Source organism: Lissotriton helveticus, chromosome 7 (assembly GCF_964261635.1).
Source record: "Lissotriton helveticus chromosome 7, aLisHel1.1, whole genome shotgun sequence".
Classification (NCBI taxonomy): domain Eukaryota; kingdom Metazoa; phylum Chordata; class Amphibia; order Caudata; family Salamandridae; genus Lissotriton; species Lissotriton helveticus.
In genome coordinates, this window is record NC_136068.1 from 1,653,920,403 (window position 1) to 1,653,928,307 (window position 7,905).

The window sequence follows — 7,905 nt, forward strand, 5'->3', positions numbered from 1 at the left end:
CCTCGAGTGGTCTGAGTTCCTTTGCCAAATTAGTAATATTTTTCACATATCTTTTGATCTGTACACTTTTATCCGGAATATAAGTGCAACAATGTTGCGCCTTCAACATCCGGCAAACTCCGCCCTCTTTTGCTAATAAGGTGTCAAGAGCAAGTCGATTCTGCAAAACCATTGATCTGATCGCAACCATTTCGGTATTGACCAGCAGAAATCCATGAGCTGTCTCAGTAGACAATACATCCACTATAGTAGACAATTTGCAAATTCTGTGAGTGTTCAGAACCACTCCCACTCCAGGTATCAGTGCACTGAAAATACTACCCATAATTTCACCTATACTTTCTCTTTTACTACGCACTAAGCCATTAGTATTTTCACTGCTTCCAGCGCCTCCATTTACATGGTATATTTTCGGGAAGACAATGCCAAAATAGCAACTTCCATACCAGTGATCCGGCAATTTGAAATAAGCCTTGTCCCCACAAATATAATAAATTCCAGGAAACACAGGCTCTGACCCATTTTTGAAACCCCAACCTCCAATTACCTTGTAATTATGTTCGCATTCACTGGAACCAATGAAAACATTATTATTATTATTCGGGCCGGCCTTAGCTCAGCGGTTCCTTCTGAACATTACATGAATTTCGTGTTCAATCCTTCGGGGTTCGAGTCCCGCGGGCGCTCCCCGGCCTTTTATGGTGAAGACATAGCTTGCCTTTCTTTTCAAAATCCAGCAACAGAGCAGGACCCGCCCCACCAGTTGAGGTGCCTTCCATGTTCTCTGCCCACTTTGGCTTTTTCTGACTTTCGTCATTAGCCTTCTTTTGTATTTTAATTCTCCTTTTCTCTGCCATGTTTAGGAACATCTTTTCCTGTTCATGCAAAGAACAAGTCAAGTTATCTCTGTGTGCGTCCGCTATGTCAATGTTACCTATAGTCAGGAAATAATCTCCCATGTATCGTATTGCGTCACTTTTGGTATGTACAGGATTCAAGTTCCCACGTATAGGAAGTTCAGAAAAGATCACGTCATTGTTAGAGTAATAGTACTGTAACGGTCCTCTTTTGTAAAATAAGCTAGCTAAAATGCTACAGGAAATTCCGTATGTCAGTGGCAAGTGATGGTATGTCACGCCTTCAGCCACAGAAGTAGGTAGCTTCATGCAGACATAGCAATCTTCAATTTCCATAGTCTCTACATAGTGTATTAACAAGTTTGCGAAAACATTTAAGCGTGTCCTGTTTTTGATTCTATGATAATGTAGTTCCTCATCTGATGCTTCTAAGTCTTGTTTTGTTTGTCTCAGTGCTCTCTCATGTCTAGCTACACTCTGTGTTGTCAGCTCTCCACTGTCAGTATTTACAATTTCAGTAGGGACAATGTTAGTATCTTTACTCACGGCAAAGGGTATAAAGATTGTTAGTCCTATCCAGAGTAATATCAGGACAACTACACTACAGACACACACCTTGCAGCAAGTTTTGCAACAGCTGCGACTAGGTCTACCACTCACGGTTGAATCAGACATTATGGCTCAGAAGAAGTTTCTCGACCCCTCTTTGTGACTTTACACGAGTATCTTACTTTGTGCAAATTCACGGTGGCTCTTCTTCCTCTTCGTCAGAGTACTCAGGGACGGGCTCTCCGTCGCTTACGTCAGTGATGTCGAGATCTTCAAGCTGTTCTAACACAAGTGTCCATTCAGGTGACTTGTACTTTTTGTTTTGTCTCTTTATTCGATCACTCCTTCTTTTAGAAGAGTCTTCTGGTTGTTCTGCTATACGAGCACTTCTCCTTTCTTCTGCACGTTTTTCTTCTACTGTTTTTATTCTCAATCTCAATTTCTTTATGTATTTAGGCTCAAGATGCTTTCTTTTCTTAAGTCTTTTGGTTGGTACTTGGACTTCGTTTCCTTCTCTTGCCCTTTTATTTTCCTTAGCTTGTGGCAATTCTGCTTCAGTTTCCTCTTCTTCTATCTGACTAATTCCAGGGCTAGTATCTGTTTCTTCTGCCTGGGTACTAATCTGGCCTTGTTCAGGTATACTGTGTGTTTGCTCTTCAAGTGTCTCTGATTCTATTTCCTGAACACTTTCTCCTAACCCTATCTGATCCTGTTCAAGCTCTTCGATCTCTTGATTTTCTTCGGCTTGAACTATTACACTATGTCTAGTCTGTCCCTTCCCGATATCAGGTGTCAGTGGTGGAGTATCAATCACTTGTTCTGTATTCCTCTCTTGTTCAAGATCCTTCACTTGTTCAGTATCGGGCACTTGTTCAGTCTTATTCACTTGTTCTGTATCAATCACGTGCTCCGTCCCTGTCTGACCTTCTCCTTCCTCAGTTTTGATGTGAATCTCAAGATTCTGAGGCTCTTCGCCTATGCCTTGCTTTTCCTGACTATTCCACTCTCTACCTTCCCAAAGTCTTTCATTTGTTCGAATAGGGTCTTCAGTGAGGTCAATCAATGGAATCCACTCTTCTGGCCATATGCTTGGCAGCTCGTCTTCAGCTACTTCTGGCTCAGCTCCTTGGACTCCTTCAGCAGGCTGGGCTCCTGGTAGTTCGTTGTCAACTATTCTTGGGCCAACGTCTGCTGATTCTGCAGCTTGACTGGTACTGGGCTGTACGTTGTCAGCTACTTCTGGTCTGACTCCTGCAGAGTCCTCTGCTGGACGCCTTTCTGCTTCAGGCACTTCGTCTGGTGGTACCTTCTGGGTGTGGCTGGCGTGTATCCAACGCGGAACCCCGGCACACTTGACTGCTGTAGTAGTAACCAGAATCACCTGACGTTTTTCTCCCCACCTTGGCTCCAGGCAGGTTTTCCGAGTATGCTTCTTTATCTTCACCCAGTCCCCCGGGACCAGTTTGTGGAGAGGAGTCGTTGGATTGAGGATGGCGTCTTCTCCGATCTGGCGAGAGATAGAACGCACTTGGTCACCCAATCTCTTGCAGTATTCAAGTACCAAATCATCAGTAATACTCAACAGTTTGCTTCCAGGCACCCATGCTTGTCTCATCACTCTTCCCATAATGATTTCATGGGGACTTAGGCCTGTTTTGTGATCAGGGATACTTCTGAGTCCCATCAGGACCAAGGGCAGGGCCTTTACCCAGGTCAATTTAGTTGCATCACACAGTTTGGCTAGTCTGTTTTTGATAGTTCCATTTAATTGTTCCACTACTCCAGAAGCCTCTGGACGGTAGGCACAGTGAAGCTTTTGGGAAATTCCAAAGGCCTTACAGAGTTCGTCGATCACTGCATTCTGAAAATGTGAGCCTTGATCTGATTCAATAGTGACTGGAACCCCGAACCTAGGTATCAGTTCTTTTAATAAACACTTAGCTACTGTTTTTGCGTCATTTTGGGGAGTAGGGAAAGCTTCCACCCACTTGGAAAATAAACAGACCATGACAAGGACATATCGTTTCCCTTCACAACGGGGCATGGTGATGAAATCGACCTGTATCCTTACAAAGGGACCCCCGGACCTCCCAATTTTTCCCAGTTCCACTACAGTCTTCTTCCCTGGGTTCATCTTTTGACATGACAGGCACCTCTGGCAGAGGGATTCCGCTACTTTCCTGAACTTTTTACTGTACCAAGTCTGTTGGAACACTAGAATCATGGCGTCCCTACCAATGTGTGATCCTTCATGTATCAACCTCGCCATTGTGCTAAGTAAGTGTCTAGGCAATACAGGCATACCAGTTGGACCTAAGATGACACCATCCATACGTCTTGGTCTACACCCATCGTCCTTCCACTTCTCTCTTTCTTGCCAAGGTGCCGCCTGCTGCCACTCTTTCACCTCATCCCATGTAGGCACTTCCTCAAACACCTGAAGTTGGCAGCTGGTTCCTGGCCCCCCTCGTTTTGGATTCACGATATACCGATCTCTTGCGCACCATTGGGCCACTCGATCAGCATAATCGTTTCCCAGTGATACCTTGTCCATGCTCTTCTTATGAGCAGCACATTTTACCACTGCCAGTTCCTTTGGTAACTGGATTGCCTCTAAAAGGTCTTGAATAACCTTTCCATTTCAAATAGGGGTACCTGATGAAGTCAGGAACTCCCTCTGTAGCCACAATTGGCCAAAGTCATGCACGACTCCATAACAGTACTGACTGTCAGTGTACACTGTTATGCGTATGGTCTTCCCAATTTGGCAAGCTTTTATCATAGCAATCAATTCGGCTACTTGTGCAGACTTGATGTGATATAGATAACCTGCTTCCTCAATTTTCTCGAAGGACACTACTGCATAGGCAGCACTCAGGCCTCCTTGTTCATGCCTTAGACATGAACCATCTACAAATAATTCTTTGTCATGCTCAGGCAAGGGCGTTTCTTTTATGTCTGGTCGTGGCTTGGTGTTGAATTCAGTTAAGTCTATGCAATCGTGTTCATCATCCACCCCCCCTTCCATATCCTTTGGGTCGGGGAGTAAAGTGGCTGGGTTCAGAATACTGCACCTAACAATGTTTACATTTGCAGCACCCACAAGAATCCTCTCATATTTAGTCAGCCGACTAGGGGTGAGATACTGTGTTTTTGTTCTGGTCAACAAAATTACTACTCCATGCGGAACATACACAGTTACCGGATGTCCCATGACAATTGACTCACTCTGTTCTAAACTGGCACAGGTAGCAGCTACTGCTTTCAGACAACCTGGTAATCCAGCAGCCACTGGATCTAAGGTGGCAGATAAATATGCCACAGGCCTTCTCGTTGTGCCATGTTCTTGAGTTAGGACTGACAATGCGCAATTATCGCGAGTGTCACAGAATAGGGCAAACTCTTTGGAATAATCTGGCATTCCCAACGCAGGGGCTGTACACAGACAATTTTTCAGTTTGGTGAAGGCCATTAGGCTTTCATCGTCCCATTCTACAATGTCTGGCATTCCTCTCTTGGTCATTTTTATCAAAGGCCTGGCTAGGACTGCAAATCCCAGAATCCACTGCCTGCAGTATCCTATCACACCCAGGAACATTCTAATTTCTTTCTGAGTACGGGGCAACTGCATCTTTTGAATTATTCTCACTCTTTCCGATGTCACTTTTCTGACACCTTTTTCTATCTGGTGCCCCAGATATTTCACCGATTTTGCACAAAACTGTAACTTGTCAGGGGACACTTTATGTCCCTTTTCACACAGATGATTCAGTAGGGCAATGGTGTCAATCACACAATCCTTATGACTTTTAGACGCCACCAAGAGGTCGTCTATGTATTGCACTAAGACTGAGTTCCCAGGTAAGACCAAAGTTTCCAAACATTTTTTCAAGATCTGATTAAAGATAGAGGGGCTCTCTGTATACCCTTGAGGGACCCGGTTCCAGCAATACACGTGACCTTCGAAGGCAAATGAGAAAAGAAATTTGCTATCTGGATGCAAAGGAATGGAAAAGAATGCATGACACAAGTCTATCACTGTGAACCACTCTGCATCCCAGGGAATCTGATACAGAATCACTGCTGGGTTCGGGACAATAGGGCAACAGGGAACTACTATTTTGTTAACTTTTCGCAAATCCTGCACTACTCTGTACTTGCCACTAGGTTTCTTAATGCCCATAATCGGAGAGTTACATGGGCTACTCATCACCTCCTGTATGATGTTTCCTTCTAACAATTTCTTGATTTCCACAGCAACACCAGCTTTCACTTCTGCATTCATCCTGTAGGGTTTAGTATTGGGGTATACCGCATTGTCCTTTATTGCTATCTGTATGGGGTCCACATTTTTCATCAACCCTACATCTTTCCCAGTAAAGTCCCACACCTCCGGCTTCACTGCTTCCTGGAGTTCTTTGGGTAAATCCTGCATGGTCATTCGTTTAATTTCCGAGTCAGGTCTGACTAACATTAATTTATAAATGCCATCTTCGTCTGGGGTCTGAATTTCAACACCCTTTGGTGTGCAAAAGATGGTACAGTTCATTTTGCACAGCAAATCACGTCCCAGTAAGTTCACTGGACTGGTGTCACAAACGACAAATCTATGCATTTCCCTAAAATTTCCAATTGAGATCTCCATGGGCTTGGTAACAGGAGTACTAATCAATTGATTAGATACACCCACTACTTGGATGGCTTCTCCCGAGAGGGGTAGGTTTGGAACGTCCACTGTTCTCACAGTAGAACGGGTAGCGCCAGTGTCCAACAGAAAGGTGACATCGTTTCCGTCAACCTTTCCTTCAATGTATGGTCCGGACTGGTCTACCGGCAAGGAGGCGCCAAGTACGCACTCCTCGTCCTCCCCTCTCAGGCCCCGTCAGTACTGGTCATCACAAAGGAAGGTATCATTTAAAAGATACTGCGAAGTTGCTGCATTTCTGTTCTCATTGCTTTCCCAGACTTCTATTTCATCTCCCTCTGCTTGTTTTCCCCTGTATACTTGCTTTGGTGCTCGAGGCACCTGAACTGTTTTTACCTGTGGTTGAGTCTTTCTCGGTCTCTCTTTCTGCGTCTGTGGAGTTAAATCAGGAGTTTTGGAGTTATCTTCGGGCAAGTAAGGACACTCGTTACGCCAATGTCCAATTTCGCCGCACTGATGGCAGGGAAATTTCTTCATAGCCTCCTCCCTGCTCATTTTGGGCCGGGGCTTGCCTCCTCCCCCTCCCCCAGGGCCTTCATTCTTAGCATTTTTGACCATGTTACTCAACTGCTTTTCCTGCTGCTCTGCGAGCTTCACCTGAGCCCACATCACTTTTTCCTTTAGAGCCTTTTTCTTTTCTGCCATCTCGTCCTCGCAGTATTTGGCGTACCGCAGGACCTCATCTACCTTCTTGGAGTGCCAACAGATTTTGTTATCTTTTATCCACTGACAAATCTCAGGTCTTAAACCGTTTACAAACCTGTAAATGAAGTGCGTCATGTCCTTCATCTCGATGTTATCTATACCACTGTATGTTTTGAACACCTGTAACAGCCTTTCATAATAGGAGTGCACTGTCTCTTCTCTTTCCTGCGTTGTTCTATCTATCCTGGTCCAATCAGTTTCCTTTGCTGGCTCCTTTAGTTTCAAGTGCTGAATTACTTGTTCATACTTTCTCATGACTTCCTTCGAATGTTCCCCTGTTTCTTTATCTCTGGTATACTCTTCACTAGGCCAGGCTATGGCTATTTTACACTCGGTCCATAGATCGACTGGGACCACAATGTCGAAAAACCCATCCAGGTCTTTCCACAGGCATTTCTGTACCTTTACAAACCTTTCCACTTGCCGGTACCATTCAACTGGCTTCTCCCGCAATTTTGGGAAATCGTTAGTAAAGGACACAATATCCTGTCTGGACCACGGAACGTGCACATACCTCCCACCGGGTACTTCGCGCATGGGGCATAAAGTTTCGGGTTTGTCTACTTCTCTCAGAGGGAACTCAGGGGTAGCTTGTCTGGAACGGGCCTCCTCTTTCTTATGTGCCCACCTTGTTTTCCATTTTTCCACGTCTCCCCATTTTTGCAGGACTGCAAGCAATTCTTTAATCTGCAATTTTCTCCCTGACACATTCAGACTTTCTAAATCTTTGTCGGAAAACTCAGCTCGGTATGGTTTCTGCAAGGGCTTCGATCTTGATATATCTATCCCCATACTAGCTGCAGTGTCGGTCAGTTTTTCATGGAGCACCCTAGTACTCCGAGTAAGACTTTTGCACATAAACAGCAACTCTTCTTCAGAATAGGTATTCAATCTGTCTAACCCCACATTTCCTGCCATTAATTCCTCTATTTCTACTCTCAGTTTGTAGAGGTCTAAAGGCTTCGTTTGCGGAGCCTGTTTTTCTAATTCACGACTCCAATTTTCAATTTCTTCCGGTGTTACCAAAGAGACACTCCTAGTCCCTGTTGCTGATTCTAATTTAATTTCTTTCGTATCAAAAGGATTATG